Source organism: Mustela erminea, chromosome 14 (assembly GCF_009829155.1).
Source record: "Mustela erminea isolate mMusErm1 chromosome 14, mMusErm1.Pri, whole genome shotgun sequence".
Lineage (NCBI taxonomy): Eukaryota > Metazoa > Chordata > Mammalia > Carnivora > Mustelidae > Mustela > Mustela erminea.
Window position 1 is genome coordinate 72,806,962 of NC_045627.1, and position 14,592 is coordinate 72,821,553.

A 14,592-nucleotide genomic window follows, 5' to 3' on the forward strand; every position below is an offset into this window, starting at 1 on the left:
GCCAGATCCCGGCAGTGAGGCTGACCAAGCTGGCTCACCCGTCCCCCAGCCGATGACTGAGGCCAGGGGCTCTCTGGTGAACCAGCCACACTCTCCCAGTGCGCAGGCCTCCAACTCAGGCAGCTCTGGGTAAGGGCACAGTCTGTGGCCAGGAGTGATCACAACCACCACCAAAATGAACAGTCACAGCGGGCTGATGAACGAGGGTCCCCTACACCAGGCTCAGCCCAGCACAGCCCCTACGGGATCGAACTTCATCATCCCAGGCAACCCAGTCAGGCATTAACATCTCCATTTTACAGATAAGAAAATTGAAGCTCTAAAATTAAGCAACTTGGGGCGCCTGGGTGGCTCAGTGGGTTAAAGCCTCTGCTCAGGTCATGATCCTGGGGTCCTGGGATCGAGCCCCACATCTCGCTCTCTGCTCAGCAGGGAGCCTGCTTCCCCCTCTCTCTCTGCCTGCTTCTCTGCCTACTTGTGATCTCTGTCTTTCAAATAAATAAATAAAATCTTAAAAAATAAAATCAAGCCACTTGCCTAAAATCGTAAACAAAAAATAAAATTAAGCCACTTGCCTAAGATCACACAGTGGCAGGGCCTGTGTGCCGGGCAGCCTGGAGATGGCTCTAACCGTTGTGATCCACTGCCGCATGGAAACGGAGGGAGGCTGATTCTGAGCCCACGCCGAGGTTCCGAACAGCTGCTTTCATCCCTGCCGATGGCGGTTTGAGCAAGACTATCGGCAACCAGCCGAGGGATTCTCCTCCACCAGGGATCCCAGTGGAAAAACAAGCAGGAGGCCCCGGGCCCTGCCTTGCCTGCTCCCGCCGCCTCCTCATTTCAGCCCACTTGCCCTCCCTCTCTGTTTTCCAGCCACCGTCCTCCGCCGTCCAGCAGCAAGGAAGAGAGAGACTTTTGAGTACCTACAACACGTCATTATCTCTGCCTCATCCATTGAATCTTCATCCCAGCCCTCTGAGGTTGGGCGTCATTCTTTCCATTTTATAAATGGGGAAACTGAGGCTCCAAGAAAGCCAGTGACTTGCACAAGATCACTTTGTTGGCACAGCTGCGCTTGAGACAAAGCTAACCCTGATCTGGAGCCCGTACTTGGTCCTCCGCCCACGAAGGGAGAGAACTCCGCAGAAGTAGCAGAAACAGCTTTGGGGCCTTGAGAGGGGAGCTGAACTGGTCTGGGAAGGAGGATATGGCCAGGGAAGGAGAGCGTGCCCTCCTCTGGTCCAGCTCAGCCCCAGACCTCCCCTGCTTGGACCAGCTGATCAGCCCCCTGACAAAGAGAAAGGGGACACCAGCCCACCCGGCAGACAGGTGTCTCACCAGCCCTCCTAGCAGACCGGTGTTTGCAGGGCAAGCCACCTATCGCTAACCTCCTGTGCAAGACACTTAGCACAAGGCACCAGGAAATACCAGAGCAAGAGGCTAGACTTCCGGATGCCACAAGCCCAGGAAGGCTCAGCCTCCAGGGACCTTGGATTGCACTTGGAGCCATCCACCAGGCTCCCCAGCAGGTCACCCTACCACCAGCCAGAGGTTCCCACGGCCACGGAGGGTTGGGCTCTCTGACCTCCCTTTAGGAAGATGCCTTGCCTGGAGCCACCCAGACGAGAGGCACTGATGCACCTGCTTGCTGCCTCTCCCTGTCAAAACAGAAATGGGCAGGAGCAAGCTTATTGCTCAGGACTTGAGAAACTCCAAGGAGGGGCCCAAAGCTGTGGAGCCAGGTAGCTCTAGGTTAAAGCCCAGTACCTCCTCTGGTCTGCCAGGTGACCTGGGGCAAAACTCTAACACCCTGCTGACTTCGGCATTCACAGTTGTAGGAAGGGGTCAACAATGCTAGTTTAGGGTGAATCAGAACATTGACATAAGCATCTATCCAGATGCCTGAAACATAGTAGCGAGTCTTTCCATTAAAGCTTTTGATTTTTAGGGGCGCCTGGGTAGCTCAGTGGGTTAAAGCCTCTGCCTTTGGCTCAGGTCATGATCCCAGGGTCCCGGGATTGAGCCCCCCATCAGGCTCTCTGCTCAGTGGGGAGCCTGCTTCCTCCTCTCTCTCTCTGCCTGCTTGTGATCTCTGTCTGTCAAATAAATAAACAAATAAATAAAGCTTTTGATTTTTATTATAATACTAAATGTCTCCAAGATCCATGCCGTTGGAAAGAAGAGTTCCAGAATAATCCCCAAAGATGGGGCAACAAAAGCCACTGATTGAAATGTTCTGTGTGACTAAGGATGGTTATTTAGTCTGGAAGTCAGAGGACGGTGATGTCAGGCGAGGAAAAAGGACAGATCCAACTTAGGTGCTGCGCCAGAAGGGGAGGGGACCCACATTCAGCAGACTAAAATTTAATCCCCATCCTCAAGGCATTTACAGAGAACTGAAGCACCAAAACAAAAACAAACGAAAGCAAAAACCCAGCATGTCAAATTTGGCATTTGCGAGACCTAGAGAAACAGGGGAATCCACTTCCGGCTTCAGTGGGGTTGTTCATAGCCTGTGGGCTTCCTGGAGGAGGTGCTGTTTGAAGTGACTTTGATGACAAACATGACTTCAGCAGTTGAGGGGGTTGGAGAGAGGGCAGAGAGGCTTGCCGAGAAAAGCCATGAGACAGAAGAAAGCGGAGTGTGCTTGGGCAATCTCAAGTAATGTGGAAAACATACCCAACTTCAAAGTACTCTTATAGTGACTTCTGTGTGGTTGGACTGATTTGTATTTTTGTACCTCTCTGAATACTCTAAATTCTCTAAAAGGAGCATGGATGACTTTTATATGCCAGAAAGTAATTATTTTTCAAATCAGCATTAAGAGCAAAGTCAGGAAAAGAGAGTTCCTTTGAAGCTAAAGAGAAGGAAAGGAGAGTTATGAAAACTCTGGGACAGGTGGCAGCCGAGAAAGGAGCTGGTGTCCAGCTGGAGCCTCAGCCGGAGCACTGATGACATTTGGGGACAGATCACTCCCTGTCCTGTGCTTGGAGCCTCCCGAACTCTACTCACTAGATGTCTCCCCACCCCACCCCTCCACCACTGGAACAACCAAAAATGTCTCCAGAAACTTGCTAAATGTCCCTTAAGGCAAAGAGGGCCCCTGGGTGAGAACCACTCCTTTCAGCCCTGGACTCTGATGTTAGGCAGAGGTCACCCATTCTGCAGCTCCCTACATGCTCAAAGCCCGGACTCCCGTCACCGTGTCTTTGCTCTCCTGACTGCTACCTGTTTTCCTCCAATCCCACACCAGTTCAGGAGACAGAAAGCTGTAACCAAGGTCTCAAGTCTTAACACCACCTACCCCACATGACTGTAGGTGAGCTGAATGGCCACGCTGCGCCTCAGTTTACCTATCTGCAAAATGACAGGTAAACTAGATGAGCTCTAAGATTCCATGAGCCTGTTCACGCCAGCAGCTGATTTTGTAAGTGAAGAAAGTGGCGTTTGGAAATGTTTTGCTCAAGATCACACCCCTGACCACGGGCAGAGCCATTACTAAAAACCCAAATCTCCTGCCCCCTTCCCGTGCTCCTCCTTGCGTGTCCTCTGCGGAATGCAAGCATTGCTTCCCGGTGCCCCAAAAGAAGAACGCGGAGTGAGCGGGCCACGTCCCTTACGTGAGCCACTGAGTGAGCAAGGCCCCCGAGAGGCTTCCTCTCCTTAAGGAACAGCAGCACCAACGACGTAACTTTCCAAATGAGCCGAAGAAACAGGCAGAAACACAGGCCTCATGGGCTCCTTCAAGACAGTGGAGGATCTGGGGGTGATGAATTGCGAGCTCCCCGATGGGGGCCGCTGCGACAGGGCTGCAAATGCCGCTCCGGGGCGTGTTAATGAAGGCTCTGCATGCACAACACGAGAGGCAATTCTTCTGCTCTCCCTGGCACTGGCTCCTCCTGGCAGGAGGGCCGCCGACAGGGTTGGAAGGAATTCAGCAGAAAGTTCAGTGACAAAGCCAGATGGAGAAGGAACAGGACTTGCTGTCTGGACCAGCCACCGCCAACCAGACGGAGCTCCTGTCCATCTGTGTCGCCCTTCTCCTGGAGGACCCGTGGAGGAGGTGGCGTGGGGGGACGACGAGGAGGGGACTCAGCTGGTGGAAGGAAAGAGATCTGGACGGCTGCTGGCCTGCTCAGAAGCCTCCATCTCTGGTGACCCTACGGCCTCTCGGCTGCCTCCCCCAGATCACTCCCTGTCCTGTGCTTGGAGCCTCCCGAACTCTACCCACTAGATGTCTCCCCACCCCACCCCTGCCCCAGCCCGGACACACCAGCCCGAGGGGGGCCCAGCAGCCGCCCTGGGGCCCAGCATGGCGGGCCAGGTGAGGCGGGTGGCTTTGCAGGTGGGTTCCGTGGCGCTGGCTTCCAGGGGAGAGGCTCGTCGAAGTGCCAGAAAGCGGGGTTTGTCCTCTTCTCTTCTGCCTGGGACCCGCCTGGTGAGTGGAATTGTCCCAGATCTGGTCCCCGCCCCACCCAGGTGAAGTGGAGTTAAAAATAACATCCAGAGCAGCTGTGAAGGCCAGCTGAGTCACAAGGGCTTAGAGGAAGTGGGTCCCACACATTTCCCAGGGGCATGTTGGGGGGCAGGAGCAGGTCAGAGAGTCTGTGGAGGGACACACGAGCCCCGGCTCTAAGCAGCAGCCTCTCCCTGCCCTACCTGCTGGCATTTCCAGGCCGTGCTCCCGAGGGCTCCTGCTGCTGCCTCAGTGAGTCAGGAAGGCCTGCTGGCTTACCGTGTGTCACTCCTCGCCGTTTGCCACGTGCCTCAGAAGATGGCTGGACCACCTAACACCCCCACCGGGACATCGCTGTCACTGACTCTAGTAGCTGTCACTCGAGTGATCATCCTGCTTGGAGGAGTGGGGCAGAGAGCACAGGCCGGTGGAGAGAAGGTTCCCAGGAAGGAGGGAGGGGAAGCTTCTGGGGGCAGTTTCTCATAATGGGCAGATTAGGGGGGTGGGAAGCTGAATTACCCTGGGGATGAGTGGGCCACAGTCCTGGCAAGAACTTGGGCTAACATCATAGAAACCCACCCCGGCCTCCTGTGGCCCTGGAGAGTTCAGGCCTGGGGCTGGGAGCTAACTGGCCAGGCCCCAGCTAACACAGGCGGGATGAGAGGACAGCCACCAGGGCCTGGGGGAGCTCTCGGAGGGATGCCCCTGTCACTGAAGTAACTCCAGATTGCTTAGCGTGTCACGGAGGACGCTCTGCACCTGGGGTCTTCTTCCCGCACACTCCACCCTTCTCCCCGCTACGTGGACGGTGGAGCCCAGCACACTGGGGTTCGCAAGCACGAGAACAACCTGACTGAAAGATCGTCAGAGCTTCCAGCCTCATTCCCTGAGGTTCTGGTTCAGTAAACGGGGCAGGGCTCCGGACCCCACATTTTTATCCGGCATCCTGGGAATTCCCCCAGGCAGGTGGTTTCCAGATGCCACTGTGAGAACCCTGGTTCCATGGCCAAGGGCTCAGACTCTGATGTGGACTCAGACCAGAATCCACATCCCAGCTCTGCAGCTTACAGCTGTAGGACCTCCGGGCCTCAGTTTCCTCTTCCATAAAATGGGCAGATGACAATACCTTCCTTGTGCTGGAAAGATGAAGAGATGATTGATGTAAAGGTCCAACAGACTTCCTGGAAGGCAGCAAGCACTTAATCCGTGCTAGGTCTTCTTGCTGGTGGCATCCTGGCTGTTCCCTGCTCCCCACCCCTCCCACACACACAGGTGCCCAAGGTACGAGGACATGTGAGGAGCTCTGACTCAAAGCTGTCCTCTTCTCTAGGGGAAATGATGCAGGGGCTGTGGGGGCGATCTGTTCTCTGTTCGGAGATCTAAGGCTCTTTGCTACCCCTGAGAGAGGACCCCATTTTTCCACCCCAAGGATGAATTAAAACCCTGTGTTTGGTCATTTCCCCATGGTGCAAAGAAATGGAAGACTCTCCCCAAGCATCTCCACCCAGCCCAAATGTTGGGAGAAGTCTCTTTGACAGCTTGATGTCTTTTTTGGCTTTGAAAAGAAAACAGAAGTCAGCTTGTGAATAGTAGCACGACTCTACTTGGAGCCCAAGGGTGTGGGCTGGGCAGAGCCGGGACTCGTGCTGGAAACTCACCAGCGATGAGGATCTCCTCACAGAGGCTGTTGGCCACGGAGCTCTCACCCCACCCTCCACGGCCACCCCGACCCCAGTGGACCCTCCAGGGCCACAGCCCAGGCTCCCCTGGGCTGGGCTCCTCACTGCAGGCTGGGCTCACAGCTGGCTGCTCCTCGTGGCCACACCTAGGGGGCCCATCTTCTAGGTTCTTCTTTTCCTCTGAGGCTACTTCCCATCTGATCATGGGAAGCAGGGTCCAGAGGCAGCAGCCTGTGCACACCCCAGGGCACGCTGGCCTTCTCTAGCAGCCAGGCCCGGGGGTCAGCCTCAGCAGACCGAGGGCCCCAAAGGTGGTGTTTCTAGAGGTAGAGCATTTCTTCAAGGATCAGGGCATCTGGAAAGGCCACTAGACAGGGCGGGGGCCCGAGCAATCAAGGGAGGTGGGTTAGCTCGCACAGGCTGCTCAGAATGACCATGTGGCACTCAGATCCTGCCCAATTTTCTCACGCTTCCCCTGTGGGTCTCCCGCGGAGTCTAAGCTATAAGGCTTCCGTGTAGTCGCGGAAAGGGATGACCCCATGGCCTAAAAGCCCCCATCCCATCTGCTGCCTCAGATGGCACCACTGGAGCACGCTGGCTCCCATGGGTTTGGGTCGCACGTAACTCCTTGTGATAACACTGGAAGCACCTACGTTCGGTAGGCACCTAACAGCGGAAAGCTAATGGAGCAGTGAGGCGCGGCTCTCACAACCACCTTCCACACTTCACTATTGCCGAATGTCCTGTTCTTCGCAAAGAACACTTGAAAAACCATAAAGAGGAGAGCCTCGTGCTTCTGCAGGAAGGAGGAACAGGACTCTGCAACCTGCGCCCGAGCCTGCTAACCTGTGTGGCCACCGGTCAGCCGCGTGTCCCGGGCCTCGGTTGCCCCCTTGTGATAGTAGTTACCCTGGTTCTCTTGTCCTCTAGCTCTTAAAACTGTTTTATGAAAATAAAATGAGGTACTAGCTTTCTCCGGGTTCTGGAACCTTCTCCCCGCTTAGAAGGAACTGCAAGGGGCCCCGCACAGGGGTCAGCACCCTGATTCTGCCATCAGCTCCACGGCGTGGGGGCACACTGGGGTGCCACGTGTGGAGACCAGCTCGCCAGCTACGCAGGGCAAGGGAACACCGAGGCCTCGCTTGCAAGTCCCGGCTCCTGCCAGGGACTGAGGTCTGGCTCCACCTGCGGGGCTGGAGGAGAGGCCCCAGGGCAGGCATCTCGAGGCAGTGTGGCGGGGGTGAGGGGCGCCGTGTGGCCGCAGGTCTCCACTCTACCACCAACCAGTGCCGTGGCCTTGGGCAAGCCCCTTCCTCCCCCCGAGCCTCTGTGAGGTGGGGCTCCTCACCAGAGTGGCCTGGGGTTCGTGGAAGGCCTTGGACAGGGCTTCGCTCAGAGCCCGCTGTGCTCCTGGGAGAGAAAACCAGACGGCTCCTCCAAGGCTTTCCAGGGAAGAGACTTGATTTCTCAGCATTTCCCGGAGCATCCTGAGAAGCTCCCCGGGGCGGGAAGAGCTGGCCTTTGCCCCGAAGGAAGCAAGGGAGTGGTTTCTTCTTTGAAGCAGGACTGCCCTCAATGTTTTCTTTTCTTGCTCCCCCAAGGTCCAGGGAAGTGGTGAAGAGCAGTTCCTGGGGAGAGTCCGGGGCCCTGTCCCCGCTGCTCCCGCAGCCGTAATGTTCTCCCTGGCCTGGCTGACTCATGTCCCCAGAGCAGGACCTGTGCCCTGGGGACAGCTGCCCTTTCAGAGAAAACCCCCTCCAGCTTGGGGAAAGCGGAAATAGAAACTCACTTGACCTTTACCTAGAAACTCCCTGTTGACGCTGTGATGGGTCCCTTAATGCCTCTCCCGCTGCAGGCTCTCTGGGGTCACCTTGCTCACCGCCTTCGTGCCCAGGGCCATGGAAAAACTAAATGGATGGCTCAGTAGCCAGATGGATGGCTGGAGAACAATGACGTCACCCCTGTCCTGAGCCCCTCACACACAGGCCAGGTGAGACGTCAAGATTCCCCTGACGCCGTTCTCGAGGGCAGGAGACAAGCCGTGCAGGGGCTCCAGAGCAAGGATGTGACATGTGGAGCCCAGCGCTTTGGGGAGGCCAGTGGCCAAGCCACACAGACCTCCGGCCCCCCTGGGGTCTCAGACCTACTGCTGTGGAGGCCACACTTGCCGAGGCAGCAGGGGACTGTCGCAGGCCGGTTCCTGGAGACAGAACCCTCTGAGGGCTAAGCACGCCCGGTGGCCCTGCCAGGCCTTCTCGCACCGCACGACGGCCTGGGACGCTTTCACACCTCCTGACTTCCCTCTGTCCCTCCTCGGGTAAGACTTGCATGGAGACTGGACCGCCCTCCGACCCTTTCTTGTTCCCTCTTCTTTCTCACGTAGGGATTTCTCCAAGGCAACCCCTGGCATGTCCACTCCTGCTTCCTCGTCTGCTTCCCAGAGGACCCGGCCTACCCCAGCTTTAGCTGGAAGTGTTCTGTGGGCCAAGGAGTCAGAAAGGGCTCAGCGAGGAGGCGGCTTGTGGAAGCCCTTCCTAGCAGAATGCACAAGGCCCAGGGGCAGGGGGCAGATTCCTGGTTTGGGCTGGGGGAGGCTCAGGCTGGGCTGCGCATGCTCTGAGCAGAGAGACCGTGTCTACACCACTCGCCGGACTCTCCTGACCCCAGTGCAGGGCCAGGCTCCTCGTGGTCCCTTACTGAATTCTTATTGAGTAAATGAATGAGCCGACTCCTTCTCCCTCCTCTACAACGGGCTTTGTGCTTACCTATGTTCCAGAAACCACCACATTTTACTTTACAGAAAGAGTGCTCATTGATCTCTGGCCCTAGGCCGTTTACTTCTTGAAGGCAGGGAAGTCTTCCTCTGGAGACCCACAGACCTGGCTTATAGTTGGTGTTCAAAGAAGGAATTAATAAGACTGAAAAAAAAAAAAAAAACATGGTGGAGGGAAAAGTTGGTCTTGAGGTATGGCTCAGTTAGCTACCATATCTGAGAGGCAGCTCCTGGTTAAGGATGTGGGCAGGGATTCCTGGGTGCTGGCCAGGACATCTCCGTTTGTGCAGTCTTCAGAGGAAGGTCTGGCCGCATCCTGGCACCATGGCCAGCTCTTTTCTTCCCAGTCAATACTCTGTGGTCTCATGAGGACCTTCTACTGAGGGCCTCATATTTTTCGAAGTCCTGCCACACGTGATTTTGTGGGAGTGACACAGCTCCATGGCATGGAGAAGTTTGCTTGTATCTCAATGTTATACTTACGGTTTTAGGCTGTCCTCCCCACCAACACTCTGCAGGTAATGGCACCCAGATTTTGCTCTGAGAAATACCCTTCTGGCCAGTCAGATTGTCTTGTGGGACTGTCCACTCAAGTGTCCCACCCTTTCCTGCCCAAGGGAGGCATCCTATATGTCCCAGAAATTCCACTTTCCCCTGGTGTCTGATCTCGGAAGATGCTCTTAGCTGAGAAGTAGCTACAGGGATGGGTTACAGGGAGGAACCCCCCCACCCCCAGCCTCACTGGAGGGAAAGTCAGGAGTCTAGAGTTCTCAGCTGGAGATCCCAACCACGGCTGGTTCCCTTGGGCTCTCTGTACTCTGGTGTCCTGGTCATTCCACATTTACTAAGCACCTACCAGGAACACCAAGAGGGACAGAACACAGCTCGACCCTCTAGGGATTCTGTAGGGATGTCTCTGATGCCTGTCACACACACCCTGAACCCACCCTGCTTCCAGCCACAGCTGTGTAAGCACGGAGCCCAGCAAGCCAACAGCATGCCTTCTCACCTTTTCATTCCCTGCCCCAGGTTCCCTCCCATGCTGCAGGGGCCTGCTGGGTCTACAAGACAGCGCGCAGAAGTTCATTCCCCCAAGGCACCCCACCACCAGTGGGGGACAGAGACAGTGGGAAAATGCAGTGGCCTCCCTCCCACAAGGAGACAATTCTGGCCGGCCTTCTGAAGACTTGCGGGGGCTTCCTGGAAGCTGAGCCCTGATTTCCTACAGAGGCCACCTTGATAACACACCCTTCTGTGGGCTCTTCCTCCTTTCCTGTCTTACTTTCACCATCCTTTTCTCCCAGGATCACCTAATATTGGAGGCATTGACTGCACCCTTCATGTATCCTGGGCCTGGTGTTTTGTATGTCCTTTCTCACCAACACGTGATGAGAGAGTAAGTTCGTTCGTTCGTTTGTTCGTTCGTTCCTTCCTCTATTCACTCATTCATCACTCCTGACCCTGCACAGGGTGCTTGTCCCCAGACAATGGTCCAGACACCCAACAAGAGCAGCCCTGTTCTGGCTGGATTCTGCTGTCAAGAGACCTTCCGGGAGCTGCATTCAGGAGATGTGACCTCAGCTGCCCGATGCCCCCATGCGCACATGGGTAGCGTCTCCATCCCCCATCTGAGCCCTCCTGGACCAGCTGATGTCCCAGCCCTGTGGCTCCTCCTGGCCTCCTGGGCTCCTCCTCCCACGCGGACTCTCAAGTCAGGGCATTGCTCACCCAGCACCCCGTCAGCCCCTATTCTGCCTGTCCAGTCGGCTCACCGTGGTGGGGGTAGAGGGGGCCAGGCATAACATCCCCCCACCCCACAGCCCCGGCCAGGCTTCCCAGCAGAGCTGAGGGCAAGCGGGAAGTTACCGAGGGCTACAGCCCCCCACCCTGCTTGCATCCCCAAGGCAAGCTAGGTCAGACTTTCTGCAAGGTCCTGGCCAATGGCATGGGGGGATCACACTGGCCCAGCACCACCTCCGCCCCCACCCTGCCCTCTTCCCAGGGGCTCAGCCTCCGGGTGTCCATCCAGGAAGTTTGTCCTGCCTCCCCGGGCAACCTGGCCTTGGCCAGGGAACATCCCAGATTGTGATTTCCGTCCAGCTCGGTCCCATGATTGCTGTGCCATGGAAACGCCCCCCTCGGCCCCCTCCAGGCGCCACCTCAAGGCCACTTCCCGAGCACCCTTCCTGCTCCCGGGATCAGAGTCATTCCCACACTGGCCAGGGCTTGGGTCAGCCCCTCTTGCTCCTTCCCTAACTCCTCTGTCCCTCCTACTCTCCGGAAGGGTAAAAGGTCTGTCGCCAGGCCCCACAATTGATTAATAGCCCAGCTTTCACTGATAATTCCACCCCTGAGGGCTGCAGCCCAAAGCTTTGAGTAAACATAGTGATTTTCCTTAAATAAACATCCTCGCACAGAGTGAAGTCGGTGGCCAGGCCGGCTGACCCCACCACTGCTGGCACCTCTGCGCTCCCCGTCCCCTGCTCTCCCCCTGCGCTCGCACCCATGTGTGGGAACAGACTGGGGACTAATGCACGAGGGGCCCTGGGCCCTCACTCCGCTTTGGCTTTGGCCTTCCGGGCCCTCTCTCCCTGGCTCTCCCCTGCCCAGTGCCACCCCTACCTGCTGTGCGCAGTCTCCAGCTCCAGCTCCCGCTCCCTCCGACCCTTGCAGTAGCTCCAGCCGCACCACTCATCAAAGGCCACAAGTAACCCAGACTGGCCTCCTGCTTAAGGTGCTTCCTCTTCACTGCCCTTCTGGGCTGGCCTTTTGGCCCTCTTAGCCTGGAGAGTCCGAACATTCCTGCTTCTGATCACCGACCCTCCGTTTCATCCCCACCTTGTCTCCACACAGTGTCTGGACCTGCTGCCCCGCCTCTACCCTCAGGGCCTCAGCTTTGCAGCCTCCTCTCCAATTCCTTGCCCTAAGGCAGACGGGATCTGCGTGACCTGGATGTTCCTGAGGACCAGGAACTGCAGCCCACTGAGCTCCTGGCAACAGCCCCAGACAGACTTAGTGACGGAGGGGCACACGGCTGAGGGGTGGAGTGATTCTGGGCCTCTGCTCCTCAGAGGGACCCTGGAGGTGCACCTTCACCTTGTGACTGGAATGACCCTCAGACAATGACTCCTCAGACACTATGGTCACTTAGAACCGGGGTATTTTAGAATATTAGTTTTTCTTTCTCCTCAATGCGGGATCTTCTTTTTCATCCTCCCGCTTCAACAGGAGTAGTTTGACTGTCTTGCTGGGTCTTTGCTCAAAAATTGAGGATGATTTAGGGAGTTTGCAGAGGAGATCAATGGAGAAAATCTACTGAGATGGACAAATGTCCCAGGGCAGTGGTGGAGAGCAGCCTCCCTCTGCATCACCGGCTGTGAGATCAGAGAAACACACTTCCGTCCGGAGATTGGGGGCGGCGGGGGCCAGGGGGGTGCTCTCAGCAGCGGGAGCACCAATCATGCTTTGGGGCAGGGTGCCTGCAGACAGGAAGATCCAGGGAGGGATGGCCCTCACAACACCTCAGGACTGTGGAACCCCAGCATTGACAGAGCCTTGACAAAGACTCTGGCTCAGCGCAGAGTCAGGGGAGTCGAAGACACGCAGGACTGCATCTCCGCGCTAAATCGTGGAAACTAATGCTGACCCCGTGTTCTGGGGCAGGACAGGATCTTGGAACATATCACAAACCTAGAGACACCAAAACTGAGGGGGGTGACACTTTCTGCAGCCTGGAGGAATGGAGCTCAGAGTCAGAAATGAATTCCGCTTACAAAAAATGACTTCTGAGTTTGTGCACCAAGGTTTATACCCCCAAGGACCAGAGGACTTGAAGTGATCAGTTACACTGCTTCCCGTCTTCAGACCGGACCTTTGCACGTGCTGTTGCTTCTGCCTAGAAAGCCCTTCTTTCCCTTAGACTGTTTGGTGAATCCTGCTGGCCCTATAAAACCAGGTTCCAATGGTTTCTTCTCTCTGGGAAACCTCCCCACAGAGGCATAATGGTCTGGACCCTCCTTCCCTCTCTGTGTTCCTTACCTCTGTACTGTTGCATATTTGCCTTTATTAGGTTTTTGTTGGTATGTAATTCACATTCCAGAACATTTACTCTTCTGAAGTATACAATTCAGTATTTTTAGCATATTTCCAAAATTGTGGACCATCACCACTATCTAATTCCAGAACATTTTCATCACTTCCAAAATAAACTCCATACCCATTAGCAGGCATTCCTCTTTCTCCCCTCTCCCTAGTCCTTGGCAACCACTAAACTATTTTCTCCCTCTATGGATTTGCCTATCTAGATGTGTCATATAAAAGGAATCATCCTATATTTGTCCTCTTGTGTCTGGTTTCTTTCAGTTAGCATAATGTTTTCAAGGTTCACCCATGTTGTAACATGCGTAAATACTTTCCTTTTTTTTTTTTTTTTTTACAACACAATGTATCTTATTATTTGACCAAGCTATTTTTCAAAATCAGGTAGTTATTACACAATAGAAAAATAATAGCTTCCTATTAAAAATGAATCACTCTAGATTTATTTAGCAAGTCTTACTGTTATAAACAAATTAAGTATTGGGTTAAATAATTTTAACATCCATTTCACAACTTTTTATCCTTTCCTGCCTGGGTAATGATTTGGTTTCTATACAGTTGTTTCACTGTATATAGAGACTGATAAAATTGTAAGTAAGTATTACAATTTGAATTCACAGAAAATATGTACAGTCTCCAGAGACCAGGATCTGCTTTGAACACATGCTCCTGTTTTTGTAAATATTAATTCACCATCACGTTTTTCCATGTGTTTCTGCACCTAACTTTTCTTGGACTTCAGGGACAGGAAATGATAGAAGAAGGCAGGAAAAGGATATTTCAAAGGCTTTTTGTGAAGAACTGTATTTCCTAGGACTTATCAGATGGATGACTTCCACTATAATTCTTTGGTCACCAAAGAAATAGGAGGAATAATAAATTCTCAGTATAGTTACTAACCTCATGATAAAATGATCAAAATAAAATGATCTAAGTGGAAGATTCAAGTTGAAAAATTAAAAAGGCAAAAAAAAAAAAACCCAAACAAACCAGAAAACAATGAACAATGAACAAACAAGGAATAAAACGTCTTCTTCATAGCCAATCCTCTGATATTCCCAGTGCTCTCATTTATTTACCTGTGTGGATTTTCTTTTTCTAAGATAAACCGGAAGTACAGTAAAAACAATCCAACGGAAGGCTGACGTACATAAAAATAGAAATTGGATAAACATATATTTAAAATATTTAACTCTATTTTTTTTCTGTTACGAAGGAAAAAGAGACTACGTTTTCAATTTAAAGTCTTGGGTTTTATTTTCTTTTCCAAAATTTCACTTACTCATAACTCCCCCATCATATTTTTGTAACTTTAATTTTTAAAAAATTAACTGCTCTACATTTCCCACAGTGGAAAAAAAGAAAAACTCACTGCATACACCCACCATGACCAGTTGGATACACTCTACTCATTTTTACGGTTGAATAACATTCTGTTGTATGGACAGACCATACGTTACTTATCTGAGATCATTCGAGGGGCATTGGGGTTTTTTCCTTGGGGTCATTCTGAAAACCTCTGCAAAAAACATTTGTGCACACGTTTTGTGTTTTCTTTGGGGTGTATGTACACCTGAGAGTGGAAT